General features: G+C 35.6%; 1 long non-coding RNA gene across 1 annotated transcript in view; it reads left to right on the top strand.

Annotated features, from left to right (window-relative positions):
* The window catches only part of LOC126940767 (uncharacterized), a 199,380-nt gene that overhangs the window by 46,852 nt on the left and 134,387 nt on the right, over positions 1 to 18,141 (top strand). The gene's annotated exons all lie outside the window — the stretch shown is intronic.

Genomic DNA, 18,141 nt, shown 5'->3' on the forward strand with positions numbered 1-18,141 from the left:
TTCATCCATAAAAAGGATAAAATCCTGTCATTTTTAGCAGCATGACTGGAACTGGAGGTCTTATTAAGTGACAGAAGCCAGGCACAGGGAGAGAAATATTACATGATCTTACTCATATGTGGAAGCTACAAAAGTTGATCTCATGAAGACAGTAGAATGATGGTTGCCAAAGGCTGGAATGTGTTAGGAGAGATTGGAGAGATACTGGTTAATGAGTACAAATACACAGTTCGATAAAATAAATAAGTTCTAGTGTTCAATAACACACTAGTATGACTATAGTTAACAATAATTTATTTTATATTTCAAAATATCTGGAAGAGAAAATCTGAAATGTTCCCAACATGAAGAAATAAGAAATGTTTGAGGTGATGGGTATCCTAAATATTCTGATTTTATAATTATACATTGTATACATGTATAAAAATATCACATACCCCAAAAAGATGTACAATAATTATGTGTCAATAAAATATTCCTGTTTGTAATGAATAAGAATTTTGGTTACATATTTTAAGGATTGTAAATACACAATTCTCCTCAAATTTTTACCCACCAGTTTTGGCATACAATGATGATTTTCTAACTCCATCATTCTTTCTATATTTATAAGTTAGCTTCTATTATAAAGACAAACAGTCCTTGTGCCTCTCCATTTATATATTTTTGTGATGGTAGACTCATTATAAAAATGACAGATTTTTATTTTATTGCTGTGTTATAATCCATTATTATTTATTTTGATAGTCAAATTGTATCAGATTTGACCACTGGGGGGAGTCCTTCTAGCTGTTCCTGTAATTTTTTTGATATTTCTTCATGTTCCTTTTGTGTTTTTGAGATGGAGCCTCACTGTGTTGCCCAAGCTGGAGTGCAGTGGCGTGATTTCAGCTCACTGCAATCTCTGCCTCCTGGGTTCAAGCGATTCTCCTGCCTCAGCCTCCTGAGTAGCTGGGATTACAGGCTCCTGTCACTATGCCTGGCTAATTTTTGTATTTTTAGTAGAGATGGGGTTTCACCATGTTGGTCAGGCTGGTCTCGAACTCCTGACCTTAGGTGATCCGCCCGACTTGGCCTCCCAAAGTGCTGAGATTATAGGCATGAGCCACCATGCCCAGCCTTCATGTTCTTTTGAGCATTTTCTTAGTTTCTAGCATTATGACATATTTCAGGCTTTGTTTACACTATGTAAGGGAAATATTTTATATTTCATGGAAAGTATGTAAATATTAAGAGTAAAGGTGATAACTTATGATGTTATAAATTCATATTATATATTGCAGTGTTAATTATAATTCCCAGGGCAACGACTCAAAAGAAACCCACTCAGAACTGTATACTAAAAAAAAAAAAGGGAATTAAAATGATACAATAGGCTGGGCTTGGTGACTCACGCCTGTAATCCCAACACTTTGGGAGGCCGAGGTGGGTGGATCACCTGAGGTCAGAAATTCGAGACCAGCCTGGCCAGACTGACCAACGAGGTGAAACCCCGTCTCTACTAAAAATACAAAAAATTATCCGGGTATGGCAGCGGGCGCCTGTAATTCCAGCTACTTGGGAGGCTGAGGCAGGAGAATCGCTTGGATCTGGAAGGTGGAGGTTGCAGTGAGCAGAGATTGCACCACTGCACTCCAGCCTGGGCAACAAGAGTGAAACTTTGCCTCAAAAAAAAAAAAAAAAAAAGATAGAAAATACCTGTTTAGCACAAAAAAAGACTAATGGATAGATGAATTGAGAGACATAACTGATATGAATATAGTAAATAGAAAAATGTCCGAAATAAGTTCTTTTTATCAATTACTATGTTAAGTATATATAGATTAGACTCTTCAATTAAAAAAATAAGTAAAATGGATAAAAATTTATGATTCAACTTTATACTTTCTACAAGAGGCTTGAATACACAAATCGTTGGAAAATGAAAGGCTAGAAAGATATATTGCATGTAAATAGTATCCAAAAGAGAGCTGGAGTAGCTATAGTAATATTGAAACAAAAGAAACAAAAATCATTATGAGAGACAAAGACAGACATTATACAATAATAAAAGTATCAAGGAGCAGAAGAATTATAAACATACATACACTTAACAGATTCCCAAATGCAGGAAGAAAAATGGACAGAATTGAAGAAAGAAACAGGTGGTTCAAATATAAAGTTGGAGACTTTAGCATTTCACCATTGAGTATGATGTTAGCTATGAGTTTGTCATATATGGTCTTTATTATGTTAAGGTAATTCCTTTCTATACCTAATTTGTTAAGAGTGTTTATATGAAATGGTGTTGAATTTTGTCAATTTTTTTTTGCATCTACAGATATGATTATATAATTTTTGTCTTTCATTTGTTAATGTGGCATATAATGTTATTGATTTGTATATATGTAATCATTTTTGCATTCCAGGGGCAAACCCCACTTGGGGGTGTTGGTGTATGATCTTTTTAATGTGCTGTTAAATTTGGTTTTGCTAGTATTTTGTCGAGAATTTTTCCATCTATGGTCATCGGGAATTGACTTCTAATTTTCATTTATTTTAGTGTCCTTATCTGGCTTTGGTGTGAAGGTAATTCTGGCCTTTTGAAATCAGTTTGGAAGCATCCTTTCTTCAATTTTCTGAAAAAGCATGAGAAGGATTGGCATTGCTTTTTTTTAAATGCTTCATAATATGCACCTCTGAAGCCATGTGTTCTTCGGCTTTTGTTTGTTGAGAAGTTTTTGATTATTGCTTCAATCTTAGTGATTATTGGTTTGTTCATATTTTCTATTTCTTCATAATTCCATCTTGGTATGTTGTATGTTTCTAGCTCTTTATTCAGTTTTTCTAGGTTATTCAATTTTTTGATGTATAGTAGTAGTTCATAGTAGTCTCTCATGATCCTTTCTGTTTAGAAAACTACTTTTGTCTTTTTGGCTTCTATTTTATTTCATTTCATTTATTTCTACTCTAATATTCATTGTTTTCTTCCTTATGGAAACTATGGGGTTAATTTATTCTTTCTCTAGTTCCTTGAGGTGGTTATTTGAGATATTTCTTTTTTTAATATGGGTGTTCATCACCATAAACTTCCCTCTTAGAGTTGCATTTGCTGCCTTACATAAGCTTTGGTATATTGTTTTCCTTTTTGTTTGTCTCAAGGCATTTTTTTGATTTCTCTTTTAATGTACTCTGTGACCCATTGGTTGTTTAAGAGTGCAGTAATTTCCATGTAATTTGTACAGTTTTCAAGTTTTTTTGTTACTGATTTTTAATTTTATATTATTCTTGTAAAATATATTTGATATAATTTCAGTCTTTTAAATTATATTTTGAGACTTGTCTTGTGGTCTAATATAAGATCTATCCTGGAGAATGTTCTATGTGTGCTTGAGAAGAATGTGTATTTTGCAACTCTTGAATGCAGTATTCTGTATATATGCTAGTTACATTTACTCTGAAGTGTACTTCAAATCTGCTATTTTCCTATTGATATTCTGTCTGAATAACCTATTCATTATTGAAAGTGGAGTTGTGAAATTACTTACTATTATTGTACTGCTGTCTTTGTCTCTTTTAAGTTCTGTTAATATTTACTTTATATATTTAAGTGCTTCAGTGTTTGGTGCATGGATATTTACAACTGTATATCCTCTTGATAAATTTATCATTACAAACTAACTTTTTTTTTTTTTGCCTTTTGTGACAGATTTTGACTGGAAATCTATTTTGTCTGATGTAACTGTGCTTACCTCTGTTCATTTTTTATTACCATTTCCATGAAATAACTTTGTCCATCCCTTTACTTTTAGTCTATGTGTGTCCTTAAAGGTAAAGTGAGTATCTCGTAGGAGCAGATAGTTCGATCTTGTTTTTACTCACTCTTTCTTTTGATTGAATAATTTAATCCCTTAACATTTAAAGTAATTATTGATAGGTAAGTATTGATAGGTAATGCCATTTTGTTAATTATTTTCTGACTGTTTTGTAGTTCTTTTGTTCCTTTCTTCCACTCTTGCCTAGTTCCTTTGCAATTTGTTAATTTTTGGTAATGTTATGCTTTGATTTCTTTCTCTTTTGTGTCTCTACTAGAGGTTTATTTTGTGGTTATCACAAGGCTTACCTAAAATATATTATAATAGTCTATTTTAAGCTGATAACAACTTAACTTTAGTTGTATTTGAAATCTAAATTTTTATTTTCCCCACTCCACATTGTATGTTATTGATGTCATACTTTACATATTTTTATTATATATTGTATAATAATGAACAAATTATTGGTTGTTATTTATATTTTTTCTTTTAGCTTTTATATTAGAATTAAATGTGATTTATGTGCCGTAATTACAATATTAGGGCATTTAACATTTTAGCATATATTTAATTTTACAAGTGAGTTTTATACTTTTATATGTTTTTATGTTGTTACCTAGCATATGTCTTAGCCTGTTCAGGCTGCTATTATAAAATACCTTAAAATGGTTAGCTTATAAACAAGGAAAGTGTTTTTCTCCCAGTTCTGAAGCCTGGGAATCACTGGCAGATTTGGTGTTTAGTGAATGCCTACTATCTGCTTCATAGATGATGCCTCTAGCTCTGTCTTCACATGGCAGAAGGAACAAACAACTTTCTTCAGGCTTCTTTTTATAAGGGAACAGATCTTATTTATGAGGGTTTTTCCCTTATGACTTAATCACTTCCTCTTAAGACTATCACATTGGGGGCCAATATGTTTTAATACACTTACATTAGGATACATATGGATTTTTTGAGGGGAGGTGGGGATACAAATATTCAGTTCATAGCAGATTTCATTTATTACAACTTGGAGAACTTTATTTAGCATTTCTTATAAGTTAGGTCTAGTGGAGATGAACTCCTTCAGCATTTTTGGGGGGTGAGGGGTGGTCTGGGAATGTCTTCATTTCTGAAGGGCAGCTTTGTATTGGGTATAGTATTCTTGGGTATAAGGTTTTTCCCCCCTACCCCCAACCCCAGCACTTTGGATTTATTTTCCCACTCCCTTCTGGCCTGCAAAGCTTCTGTTGAGAAATATACTGATAGCCTAATAGGAATTGCCTTGCAATATGATAAGTCACTTTTTCCTTGATGTTTTAAAAATTCTCTCTTTGTTTTTGACTTTTGACAATTAGTTTATTGTATGCTTCAGTGTAATCTTCTTTGGTTTGATCTTCCTTGGGATTCTTTGAGTTTCATATATCTGAATGTCTATATCCCACCCAAGATTTGATATGTTTTTAGTCATTATTTAAAAAAATAAGCCTTCTGCCCTTTTCTATATCCCCTTTTCTTCTAGAATTTCTATAATTCATATGTTTGTTCACTTGATGTTGTCATGTAAGTCTTGTATGCTTTCTTCACTTTTTCATTCTTTTTTCTTTCTTATTCCTCCAGATGAATAATTTTAATTATCTGTCTTGAAGTTCATTAATTCTTTCTTTTATATGATTGAGCCTCCTGTTGAAACTCTTTCCAGTTTTTCTCTCCTGTCATTGTATTTTTATCTCCAGAATTTGTTTTGTTCTTTTTTTAATGGTTTAGTTTCTATTTTTATTAATCTTCTCATTTTGTTCATACATTGTTTTTCTGATTTCATTTAGTGTTCCATCTGTGTTCTCTTGTATCTCATTGAGATCCCCAATGTGATTCCTCTAACTCTTTTTCAGGCAACTCATAGAACTTCATTTTCTCTGGTTAGTTACTGGAACTTTCTTGTGGTGGTATCATGATTCTTTATTTTCCACATAGTCTTGTATTGGTGTGTCCTTTTTGATAGAGCAAATGTCTCTTCCAGTCATTATAGACTCATTTGGCTGATTGTAGTCTAGATTGAGTATCCACAGACTATGGTTTATGGGCCTAATCTGGCCTGCAAACTGTTTTTGTATGGCCAAAAATGTATAATTTTTTTGTTACTTTTTTAAAAAATTGAGGAAGAGGAAGAGGAATAAAGAGGAGGAAGAAGAGAGCGATGAAGACTATTTGCAGCTTGCAATCCCTAAAATACTATCTGAGTAGTTACAGAAAATGTTTGTGATCCCTGTTCTGGGTCTTGGTCCTTACATCTAAACTGTTGACTTTTGAAGTCAACAATGAATATGGGGGTGCTCAGTAAGGTCTCTCCACTCTGGGTGGGTTGGAACTCCAGTATTCCCCAGTACTCAATGACTTCTGGTGTCACCATGCAGGTTTTTCCCTCTGTAATAGCCGCTCTGTAATAGGCCTCATGGATTTTCACCTTGTGCAAGTTCAGTCCAGCCCTTGTGTATAAACTGAAGGAGAGCTACCTTTCAGATCTTGAGGCCCTAACATCTGTGTAGTTTGTTCATCTTTTATAGCCTGTCCCGCAAATTTCAGCTAGCTCAGCTACCATAAATCTCTGCCTTCTGAGCAGTAAGACCTTTATGCTTTGACTCTACCTCTCTTCACCGTAGTAAAACAGAGCTGGTGTGAACAAATATTCAACTCAAATGTTTTCCTTCTCTCAAGGCTCACTGTTTTGCTCTATCTGTTGTTCATGCCTGTAATTCCCTCATATGTTTTGTCCAGTTTTGTAGTTATTTAGGATGAAATGGTAAGTCCAATTTTAGTTATCTGAACGTGTCCTAAAGTGAAAGATTAGGCCTTTACTTTTAATATTCATTCAAGTATGAGAGACGAAATTTTGGACTTACAAGAATCGCACAGCTGGGATTAATATCTTCTTCTAACACACATACACACATATAAAGTAGGAAGCCTTAAAAATGCTATAGCCTCAGTGAAATTATACTGTATAAAAACAATCTTCTCAGGAGCATCGGAAGATGACAAAGTCATCTTTATGTGTCTGCCTGGCTTTTGGGTGAAAAAGAGTCTTTCTTGATATATTGTTAGCATAGGCCTTAAAATCATAGGGGTAATGTTTTGAATTTACATTAGGTTCTTGTCCTGAGAGATATCCAATTAAGAAATTAACACAAAATTCAGTCCCATGTGGGTAATATTCTGAGGATGACTGACAGAATCAAATATAAAATCATTCTTGAGGAATAAATTCTCAACCTTGGGTATACTGTATTTTCACATACAGAGGTCTACTGAAGATTAAATAAAACCTTATATGATACATGAGGAAATAATCTACCATATGAAGCATCAGCAGCTACAACAAACATCAGGGAATTATATTGTTAACAATTTTGAGTTACTGAAGAGTTTGAGAGATACATCTAAAATGATTAAATTAATGCAAAAATAAAAAAAGCATAGAACAAGACTCTATGAAAGGAAAAGACCAAACAGTTTAAAAAAGGAATTAGTTAAAGCTTACAAATAAATAGTTACATAAGATAACACTTAATACTTTGGTAAATAAAAAGATCCTGCCTAGTTGAACAGACAACTAGTGAAATACAAAAAGGCAAATGGACATTCAGTGGGATAGAAAAAATTTTGAAATTCTGGTCAGGCACAGTGGCTCATGCCTTGTAATCCCAGCCGCAGGAGGCTGAGGCATGAGAATTGCTTGAACTTGGGAGGTGGAAGTTGCAGTGAGCCCAGATCATGCCATTGCACTCCAGTCTGGGCTACAGAGCAAGACTCTGTCTCAAGAAAAAAAAAAGAGAAGAAAAGTTGGAAAATCTGAAAGAAAGGTCAAGAAGTATAGAGAAGTGAATATTCAGTTAAAAATGATCAATGTAATATTTCTGAAAGATACTAAAATCAGAATAAGTAAATTTAAAAATGATAAATGCACAGCAAATAAGGAATTGGGTAGAAGATGATTAATGAAGAGAAATAATAAATAAAATAAGATGAAATGAATGTTAACTAATTTAGTATGTATGAGAAAGTCAAAGTGTAACTAATGCAACTGGAGTAAATAAAAAACAAGGATGCTGTTCGTACCACAGTAACTCAGAAAGTCTTTGGAATTGGAGGCATCAGATACATCTGAAGACTGAGGATGGTGCAGGCTGAAACCAGGATTTTGAAAAGTCGCTATGAGTAACACTCCAGCTCTTTTCTCCAGCTGACAAGACAATGCTCCCCACAACTCCCTAGCAGAGGACTAGAAAGGTATTCGTTGAAAAGTTTGTAACAGAGAAAGTCAGAACTCAGGAATACAAAGTGTAGCTGAGGTTGGGTATGAGATTTGTACAGAGCATATGGGTATTAAGTGAAAGTCTATAAAGTGAATGATGAGGTTTCCACCTCAGCTACCTAAGCACTGACAGTTGGGCAACTACAATATTTGAAAATACAGTTTATGTGCATAGTGCATATGTGCACTAGCCCTCAGCTGTTTGGTCAATAGAGAGTACTGGATATACCTCTGGTTACTTGTCTCCTAATAACCTCAACTGTTTTAGCCTCTCCTGAAATTAGAGTTGAGCTTTAGCACATCCTCCAACATGGTGGGAGTCACAGCAACTCCAGCACCCAGGTCCAATCCAACTGGACTCACAGAGGCTCTTCACAAAGGCTCCATAAATCTGTCTATTTCTTCCATTTTCTGCCTGATGATTGTTAGTAGAGCAGGATATTTCTAGGGATGAGACAGTTGAGCAGCTGACAAGAGTTGTATTCAATTTATATGCTGAACAAAAGGTAAGCATTGGTGAACATAAGGAAAAGAAAAATAAAGTTTTATGAACAAACTACTATAAATTTTGTTTTATTATTTTGGATAAGTTCCAGAAGTGGTATTTCTGGGTCATAAGATAGATGTATGTTTATTTTTATCATAAATGGCTCAGTGTTTTGGTTGAACCATTTAATATTCCCTCTACAATGTATGAGAGTTCTGAGTTGCCAATATTGGGTATTATCTGTCTTTATTTAACAGTTTTATGGTGTATGCTTTTATTTCATGGTGATTTCAGCTGCATTTTCTTGAGGCCTAATGAGATTGAACTCTTTATCGTATTTATTGGGCATTTGTACATCCTCCTTTGTGATGTGTCAGTTAAAATCTTTTACTTATTTCTTTTTTGAGAGTTTTCTTTTTAATAAATTTGTGTTACTTTAAAAATTTTAAATTTATTACTCTTTTATTGTTTGTTTTAACTTTTAAGTTCAGGGGTACATGTGCGTGTTTGTTATACAGGTAAACTTGTGTTGTGGGGTTTGTTGTACAGATTATTTCGTCACTCAGGTATTAAGCCTAGTACCCATTAGTTACTTTTCCGAATCCTGTCCCTCCTCCCAATCTCCACCCTATGATAGGCCCCTTTATGTGTCCGTGTGTTCTTATCATTTAGCTCCCACTTATAAGAGAAAACATGTGGTATTTGGTTTTCTATTCCTCTGTTTGTTTGCTAAGGATAATGGCCTCCAGCTCCATCCACGTCTCTGCAAAGAACATGATCTTACTCTTTTTATGACTGCATAGTATTCCATGGTGTATATCTACTACATTTTATTTATCCAGTATAATTGATGGGCATTTAGGGTGATTCCATTTCTTTGCTATTGTGAATAGTGCTGCAATAAACATATGCATGCAAGTGTCTTTATAATAGAATAATTTATATTCCTTTGGTTATACATCCACTAATGGGTTTGCTAGGTCAAATGGTATTTCTGTTTTTAGGTCTTTGAGGAATTGCCACACTGGCTTCTACAATGGCTGAAGTAATTTACATGCCCACCAGCAATGTATGAGTCCCCTTTTCTCTACCACTTTGCCAGCATCTCTTATTTTTTTGACTTTTTAATAACTGCCAATCTGACTGGTGTGAGGTGGTATCTCATTGAGGTTTTCATTTTGATTTCTCTAATGATTAGTAATGTTGAGCTTTTTTTTCCATATGATTGTTCATTACATATAAAAGTGTCTGATTTTGTCCTTTGCCCGCTTTTTAATGGTTTTTTTTTTCTTATAAATTTAAGTTCTTTATAGATGCTAGATATTAGACCTTTGTCAGATGCATAGTTTTCAACGTTTTTTTCCCATTCTGTAGGTTGTCCTTTGCTGTGCAGGAGTTCTTTAGTTTAATTAGATCCCATTTGTCAAATTTTGGTTTTGTTGCAGTTGCTTTTGGCATCTTCATCATGAAATCTTTTCCTGTTCCTGTGTCCAGACTGGTAGTGCCTAGCTTGTCTTCAAGGGTTTTTATAGTTTGGGTTTTACATTTAAGTCTTTAGTTCATCTTGAGTTAATTTTTATATATAGTATAACAAAGGGGTTCAGTTCCAGCCTTCTGCATATGGCTAGCCAGTTATTCTAGCACCAGTTATTGAATAGGGAATAGTTACCTCATTGCTTGTTTTTGTCAAGTTTGTTAAAGATCGGGTAGCCATAGGTGTGCAGCCTTATTCTCTATTTTGTTCTGGGTTCTCTATTTTGTTCCATTGGTTTATGTGTTTGTTCTTGGTTTTGTTTACTGTAGTCCGTAGTAGCCATGCTGTTTTGTTTGCTGTAGACCTGTAGTAGAGTTTGAAGTTGAGTAGTGTGATGCTCCCAGCTTTGTGCTTTTTGCTTAGGATTGCCTTGGCTATTCAGGCTCTTTTTTTGGTTCCATAGAATTTAAAAATAGTTTGCTAGTTCTGTGAAGAATCACAATGGTTGTTTAATAGACATACCATTGAATCTATAAATTGCTTTGGGCAGTAAGACCATTTTTATAATATTGATTCTTTCTGTCCATTAGCATGGAATGTTTTTTCATTTGTTTGTGTAATCTGTGATTTCTTTGAGCAGTGTTTTGTAGTTCTCATTGTAGAGATCTTCCCCTCCCTTGTTAGCTGTATTCTTAGGTATTTTATTCTTTTTGTGGCAATTATGAATGGGACTGCATTTCTGATTTGGCTCTTGGCTTGACTGTTGGTGGTGTATAGGCTGCTAGTGATTTTTGCACATTGATTGTGTATCCTGAGACTTTGCTGAGGTTGTTTATCAGCTGGAGGAGCTTTTAAGCCGAGACTGAGGTTTTCTAGATATAGAATCATGTCGCTTACAAACAAAGATAGTTTGACTTCCTCTCTTCCTATTTGAATACCGTTTATTTCTTTCTCTTGTCTGCTTGTGCTGGTCAGGACTTCCAATACTATTATTACTCTTTTTTAACTTTTATTTTAGGTTCAGGGGTACATGTGCAGGTTTGGTATATAGGCAAATTGCATGTCATGGGGGTTTGGTGTACAGATTATTTCATCACCCATGTAATCAACATAGTACCCGATAGGTAATTTTTTAATCTTCACCTCTTCCCATCCTGCACTCTCAAGTAAGCCCTGGTGTCTATTATTGCCTTCTTTGTGTCCATATGTACTCAAAGTTTAACTCCCACTTATAAATGAGAACATGTGTTCTTTGGTGTTCTGTTCCTGTGTTAGTTCACTTAGAATAATGGCTTCCAGCTCCATCAATATTGCTGTACGAGATATGATCTCCTTCTATTATTGCTGCATACTATTTCATGGTGTATATGTACCCCTTTTTCTTTATCCAGTCTACCATTGATAGGCATTTAGATTGATTCCATATCTTTCCTCTTGTGAATAGTGCTGTGACGAACATATGTGTGCATGTGTCTTTATGGTAGAACAATTTATATTCCCTTGGGTATATATCCAATACTGGGATTGCTGCAACAAATGATAATCCTTTTTAAAGTTCTTTGTGAAATCACCACATTGCTTTCCACAATGGCTGAACTAACTTACACTTTCACCAACAATGTATAAGTGTTCCCTTTTCTCTACAACCTTGCCACCATCTGTTATTTTTTGACTTTTGATAGTAGCCATTCTGACTCATTTGAGATGGTATCTCACTGTGGTTTTGATACGTGTTTCTCTAATTATTAGTGATTTTGAGCATTTTCTCATATACTTGTTGGCCAAGTGTATGTCTTCTTTGGAAAAGTTCCTGTTCATGTCCTTTGCCCACTTTTTAATGAGGTTGTTGGATTTTTGCTTTGCAAATTTAAGTTCCTTATAGATTCTGGATATTAGACCTTTGTCAGATGCATAGTTTGCAAAAATTTTCTCCCATTCTGTAGATTGTCTGTTCACTCTGTTGATAATTTCTTTTGCTGTGCAGAAGTTCTTTAGTTTAATTAGATCCCATTTGTCAATTTTTGGTTTTGTCGCAATTCCTTTTGGTGTGTTTGTAATAAAATCTTTGCTGGGTCCTATATTGAGAATGGTACTTTGTGATTATGTTTCAGGATTTGGATAGTTTTATATTTTCCATATTAATTAAAGATTAAGTCTTTAATCCTTCTTGAGTTGATTTTTTATATGGTGTAAGGAAGGGGTCCAATTCCCAGCACCACTTATTGAATAGGAAGTCCTTTCCCCATTTCTCATTTTTGTCAGTTTTGTCAAAGATCAGATGGTTGTAGATGTGCAGCCTCATTTCTGGGCTCTCTATTCTGTTCGATTGGTCTGCGGTTCCATTTTTGTACCATACCATTCTGTTTTGGTTAGTGTAACCTTGTATAGTTTGAAGTCAGGTAATGTGATGCCTCCAACTTTATTCTTTTTGCTTAGGATTGCCTTGGCTATTCAGGTTCTTTCTTGGTTTCATATGAATTTTAAAATAGGTTTTTCTAATTCTGTAAAGAATGTCATTGGTAGTTTGATAGGAATAACATTGGATCTGTAAATTGCTTGGCAGTATGGCCATTTTAACAATATTTATTCTTCCTATCCATGAGAATGGCATGTTTTTCCATTTGTTTATGTCCTCTCTGATTTCTTGGATCTGTGTTTTTAAATTCTCATTATAGAGGTCTTTTGCCTCCTTTTAAAGCTTTATTTCTAGGCATTTTATTCTTTTTGTAGCTATTGTGAATGGCATTGCATTATTGACTTAGCTCTTAGCTTGGATGTTGCTGGTGTACAGAAATTCTAGTGGTTTTTCCACATTTATTTTGTATCCTGAAACTTTGCTGGAGTTGTTTATCAGATCAAAGAGCTTTCAGGCAGAGATTATGGGGATTTCTAGGTATAGAATCATATCTTCTACCGAAAGGGATAGTTTGATTTCCTCTCTTCCCATTTGGAGGCCTTTTATTTCCTTCCCTTGCCTGATTGTTCTAGCTAGGCCTTTCAGTACTATGCTGAATAGGGGAGGTGGGAGTGGGAATCTTTATCTTGTTCTAATTTTCAAGGGGAATGCTTCCAGCTTTTGCCCATTCAATATGATGTTGGCTGTGTGTTTTTCACGGATGGCTCTTATTATTTTGAAGTATGTTCCTTCATTGCCCAGTTTTCTGAGGGTTTTGAACATGAAGAGATGCTGAATTTTATTGAAACCTTTCCTGCATCTACTGAGATTATATGTTTCTTTTTTTAGATCTGTTTATGTGGTAAATCACATTTGTTAGTTTGCATGTATCAAACCTACCTTGTATCCCAGAGGTAAAACCTACTTGATCATATTGGATAAGGTTTTTGATGTCCTGCTGAATTTTGTTTGCTAGTATTTTGTTGAGGATTTTTTCCACCTATTTTCATCAAGGATATTGACCTAAAGTTTTCTTTTTGTTATTTCTCTACCAGATTTTATTATCAGTATGATTCTGGCCTCAAAGAATGAGTTAGGGAGGAGTCCCTTCTCCTCAGTTTTTTGGAATAGTTTCAGTAGGAATGGTACAAGCTCTTTCTTATGCATCTGGTAGAATTTGGCTGTCAATCCTTCTGGTCCTGGGTTTTTTCTGGTTGGTAGGCTTTTTATTGCAGATTCAATTTTGGAACTCTTTGATCTGTTCATGCATTCAATTTCTTCCTGGTACAATCTTGGGAGGTTGTTTGTTTCTAGGAATTTATCATTTTTTCGCCTAGATTGTCTAGCTTGTATACATAGAGATGTTAGATTCTGAGGGTTTTTGTATTTCTGTGGGGTCAGTGGTAACCTTCCTTTTGTCATTTCTGATGGTATTTATTTGGATATTCTCTCTCTCTCTCTCTCTCTCTTTTTTATTAGTCTAGCTAGCAGTCTATCAGTCATTAATTCTTGTAAAGAACCAACACCTGGATTCACTGATCTTTTTTATGGTTTGTTGTGTCTCAGTTTCCTTAAGTTCAGTTTTGATTTTGGTTATTTCTTGTCTTCTGCTAGCTTTGGGGTTGGTTTGCTCTTGTTTCTCTAGTTCCTTTAGTTATTGTGTTCTTAATTTGAGATCTTTCTAACTTTTTGATGTGGGCATTTAGTGTTATAAACTTTCTCTTAACAATGCTTTAGTTGTGTCCCAGAGATTCTGTATTGTATTTTCATTCTCATTAGTTTCATAGAATTTCTTGATTTCTGCCTTAATTTCATTATTAACCCAAAAGTCATTCAGGAGCAGGTTTTTAAATTTCCATGTAATTTTATGGTTTTTAGCAATTTTCTTAGCATTGATTTCTATTTTTGTTGTGCTGTTGTCTGAGAGTGTGATTGGTATGATTTTGTTTTTTATGAATTTGCTGAGGATTGTTTTATGCCCAATTGTGTGATTGATTTTAGAGTATGTGCCATGTGCAAATGAGAAGAAAGTATTTTGCGTGGAGAATTCTGTAGATGTCTATTAGGTCCACTTGGTCAAGTGTTAAGTTCAGGTCCTGAATAATTCTGCTAGTTTTCTTACTCGATGATCTGTCTAATATTGTCATTGGGGTGTTCAAGTCTCCCACTATTATTGTGTGGTTATCTAAATTTCATCATAGGTATCTAAGAACTTGCTTTATGAATATGGGTGCTCCTGTGTTGGGTGCATGTATGTTAAGGATAGTTAGGTCTTCTTGTTGAATTGAGCCCTTTACCATTACGTAATGTCCTTCTTTGTCTTTTTTTTTTTTTTTTTTTTAACTCTGTTGGTTTACAGTCTGTTTTGTCTGAAATTAGAATAGTAACCTCTGCTTTTTTTCTGTTTTCCTTTTGTTTGGTGGATTTTTCTCCACCCCTTTACTTGGAGACTGTGTGTGTCACTGCATGTAAGATGGGTCTCTGGAAGACAGCATACTCTTGGGTCTTGCTTCTTTATTCAACTTGCCAGTCTATGCCTTTTAATTGGGTTAGCCCATTTATATTCAAGGTTAGTGTTGATATGTGTGGATTTGATCTTGTCATCAAGTTTTTAGCTTTTTATTATGCAGATTTGTTTCTGTGATTGCTTTATAGTGTCACTAGTCTATGTAGTCAAGTGTGTTTTTGTAGTGGCTGGTAGTGATGTTTACTTTCCATATTTAACACTGCCTTCAAGATCTCTTTCTCTTGTAAGGTAGGTCTGATAATAACAAATTCCCTCAGCATTTGCTTGTCTGAAAAGGATCTTATTTCTCCTTTGTTTATGAAGCTTAGTTGGGCTGAATATTAAATTATTGGCTGGAAATTCTTTTCTTTAAGGATGCTGAATATGAGCCCCCATCTCTTCTGGATTATAGGATCTGCTTAAAAATCTGCTGTTAGCCTAATAGGGTTCTCTTTGTAGATGACCTGCCTCTTTTCTCTAGCTGCCTGTAACATTTTTTTTTTTTTTTAAATCATTTTGACCTTGGGGAATCTGATGACTATTTGTCTTGAGAATGGTATTCTTATGTAGTATTTCACAGGGCTAGTATTTCACAGGGGTTCTCTGCATTTCCTTTGAATGTTGGCCTCTCTAGCGAGGTTGGGGAAATTTTCATTGACAATATTCTGAAATATATTTTCCAAGTTACTTGCTTTCTCTCCCTCTCTTTCAGGGATGCCAGTGAGTCATAGATTTGGTCTCTTCACATAATCCTATATTTCTCAGAGATTTTATTCAGTCTTCATTTATTTATTTTTGACTAATTTCAGAGACTATCTTCATACTCTGAGACTCTTTCCTCAGCTTGGCCTATTCTACTGTTAATACTTGGGATTGTATTCTGAAATTCTTTATGTGAGCTTTCCATTTCCAGATCTATCAGATTAGTTTGGTTCCTTTTTTATTTTTTATTTTTTTTTTTAGACAGAGTCTTACTCTGTCATCCAGGCTGGAGTATAGTGGCATGATCTTGGTTCACTGCAACCTCTGCCTCTTGGGTTCAAGTGCTTTTCCTGCCTCAGTCTCCCAAGTAGCTGGGATTACAGGTACATGCCATCATGTCTGGCTAATTTTTAGTATTTTTAGTGGAAATGGGGTTTTGCCGTTTTGGCCAGGCTTGTCTCAAACTCCTGACCTCAAGTGATCTGCCCACCTTGGCCTCCCAAAGTACTGGGATTACAGGTGTGAGCCACCATTCCTGGCCTGGTTATTTCTTAAAATGGCCATATTTCATCTTTCATCTCCTGTATTATTTTATTATATTTCTTATAATCCTTGGATATGATTTTGATTTTCTATTGAATATCAATGATCTTTGATATGGTTTGGATTTGTGTTTCTGCCCAAATTGCATGTCAAATTGTAATCTCCAATGATGGAGACAGGGCCTGGTGGGATGTGATTGGATCATGGGGGCAGACCTCTCCCTTGCTGTTCTTGTTAGAGTGAGTGAGTTCTCATGAGATCTCTGGTTGTTTAAAAGTGTATAGCACCTCCCCCTTCACTCTCTTGTTTCTGTTCTGGCCATGAAAGATGTGCCAGCTTCTCCTTCACCTTCCACCATGATTGTTACTTTCTTGAGGTCTCCACAGAAGCAGAAGCCTGAACATTCTGCAAAATCATGAGCCAATTAAACCTGTTGTCATTATAAATTACCCAGTTTCTGGAATTTCTTTATAGCAGTGTGAGAACAGACTAATACAGCAAATTAGTACTGGGAAGTGAGGCATTGCTATAAAGATACCTGAAAATGTGGAAGCAGCTTTGGAACTGGGTAAGGGGCAGAGGTTTGAGGAGTTTGGAGGGCAGGAAGATAAGGGAAAGTTTGAAACTTGCTGGAGACTTTTGAAATTGTTCTGACCAAAATCCTGATAGTGATATGGACAATGAAGTCCAAGCTGAGGTGGTCTCATATGGAGATGAGGAACTTATTGGGAAATAAAGTAAAGGTCACGCCTTCTATGCTCTAGCAAAGAGACTGGTGGCATTGTGCCCCTGCTCCAGGGATCTGTGGAACTTTGAACCTGAGAGAGATGATGTAGGTATCTGGTGGAAGAAATTTCTAAACAGCAAAACCTTCAAAAGTGACCTGGCTGCTTCTAACAGCTTATGCTCCTATGCATGAGCAAATAGATGATCTGCAACTGGAAATTAAAAGGGAAGCAGAGCATAAAAATTTGGAAAATTTGCAGCCTGACCATGTGGTAGAAAATAAAATCTCATTTTATGGGGAGGAATGTAAAGAGGAGTGGAATGTTAATAGTCACAACAATGAGGAAAATGCCTCGAAGGCATTTCAGACACCTTCGTGGCAGCCCCTCCAATCACAGGCCCAGAGGCCTAGGAGGAAAGAATAGTTTCATGGACCCAGCACAGGGCCCTGCTACCCTATGCACCTTGGGACACTGATTCTTGCATCCCAGCCATTCCAGCTCCAGCATGGCTAAAAGGGCCCCAGCTACATATCAGGACACAGCCTGTGGTATTCAGCCTGTGGGTGCACAGAGGGCAAGGACTGAGGCTTGGGAGCCTCCCTCTAGATTTCAGAGGAGGTTTTTCAAAGTAAGAAGAACATGAGATTTTGGAGAAGCTGGGGCAGAATGATATGGATTGGATTTGTGTCTCTGTCTAAATCTCATGTCAAATTGTAATCTGTAATGTTGGAGGTGGGGCCTAGTGGGATGTGATTGGATCATGGGGGCAGACTTCCCCTTTGCTGTTCATGTGATAGTGAGTGAGTTCTCACAAAATCTGGTTGTTTAAAAGTGTATAGCCCCTCCCCCTTTATTCTCTTTATCCTGCTTCAGCCATGTAACATGTGCCAGCTTCACCTTTACCTCCCACCATGATTATAAGTTTTCTGAGGCCTCCACAGAAGCAGAAGCCTGTGCAGCCTGTGGACCATGAGCCAATTAAACCTCTTTTCTTTGTAATTTACCCAGTTTCAGGTATTTCTTTATAGCAATGTGAGAACAGATTTGTACAATCTTCATTCCTATTCATATTCTGAATTATTTTTCTGTCATTTCAGCTATTTCAGCCTGGTTAAGAATCATTGCTGGGAAACTAGTGTGGTTGTTTGGAGGTAAGAAGACACTCTGGTTTTTTGAGTTGCCGGAGTTATTGTGCTGATTCTTTCTCATCTTTGTGGG

Source organism: Macaca thibetana, chromosome 1, assembly GCF_024542745.1.
Source record: "Macaca thibetana thibetana isolate TM-01 chromosome 1, ASM2454274v1, whole genome shotgun sequence".
Taxonomy (NCBI): domain Eukaryota; kingdom Metazoa; phylum Chordata; class Mammalia; order Primates; family Cercopithecidae; genus Macaca; species Macaca thibetana.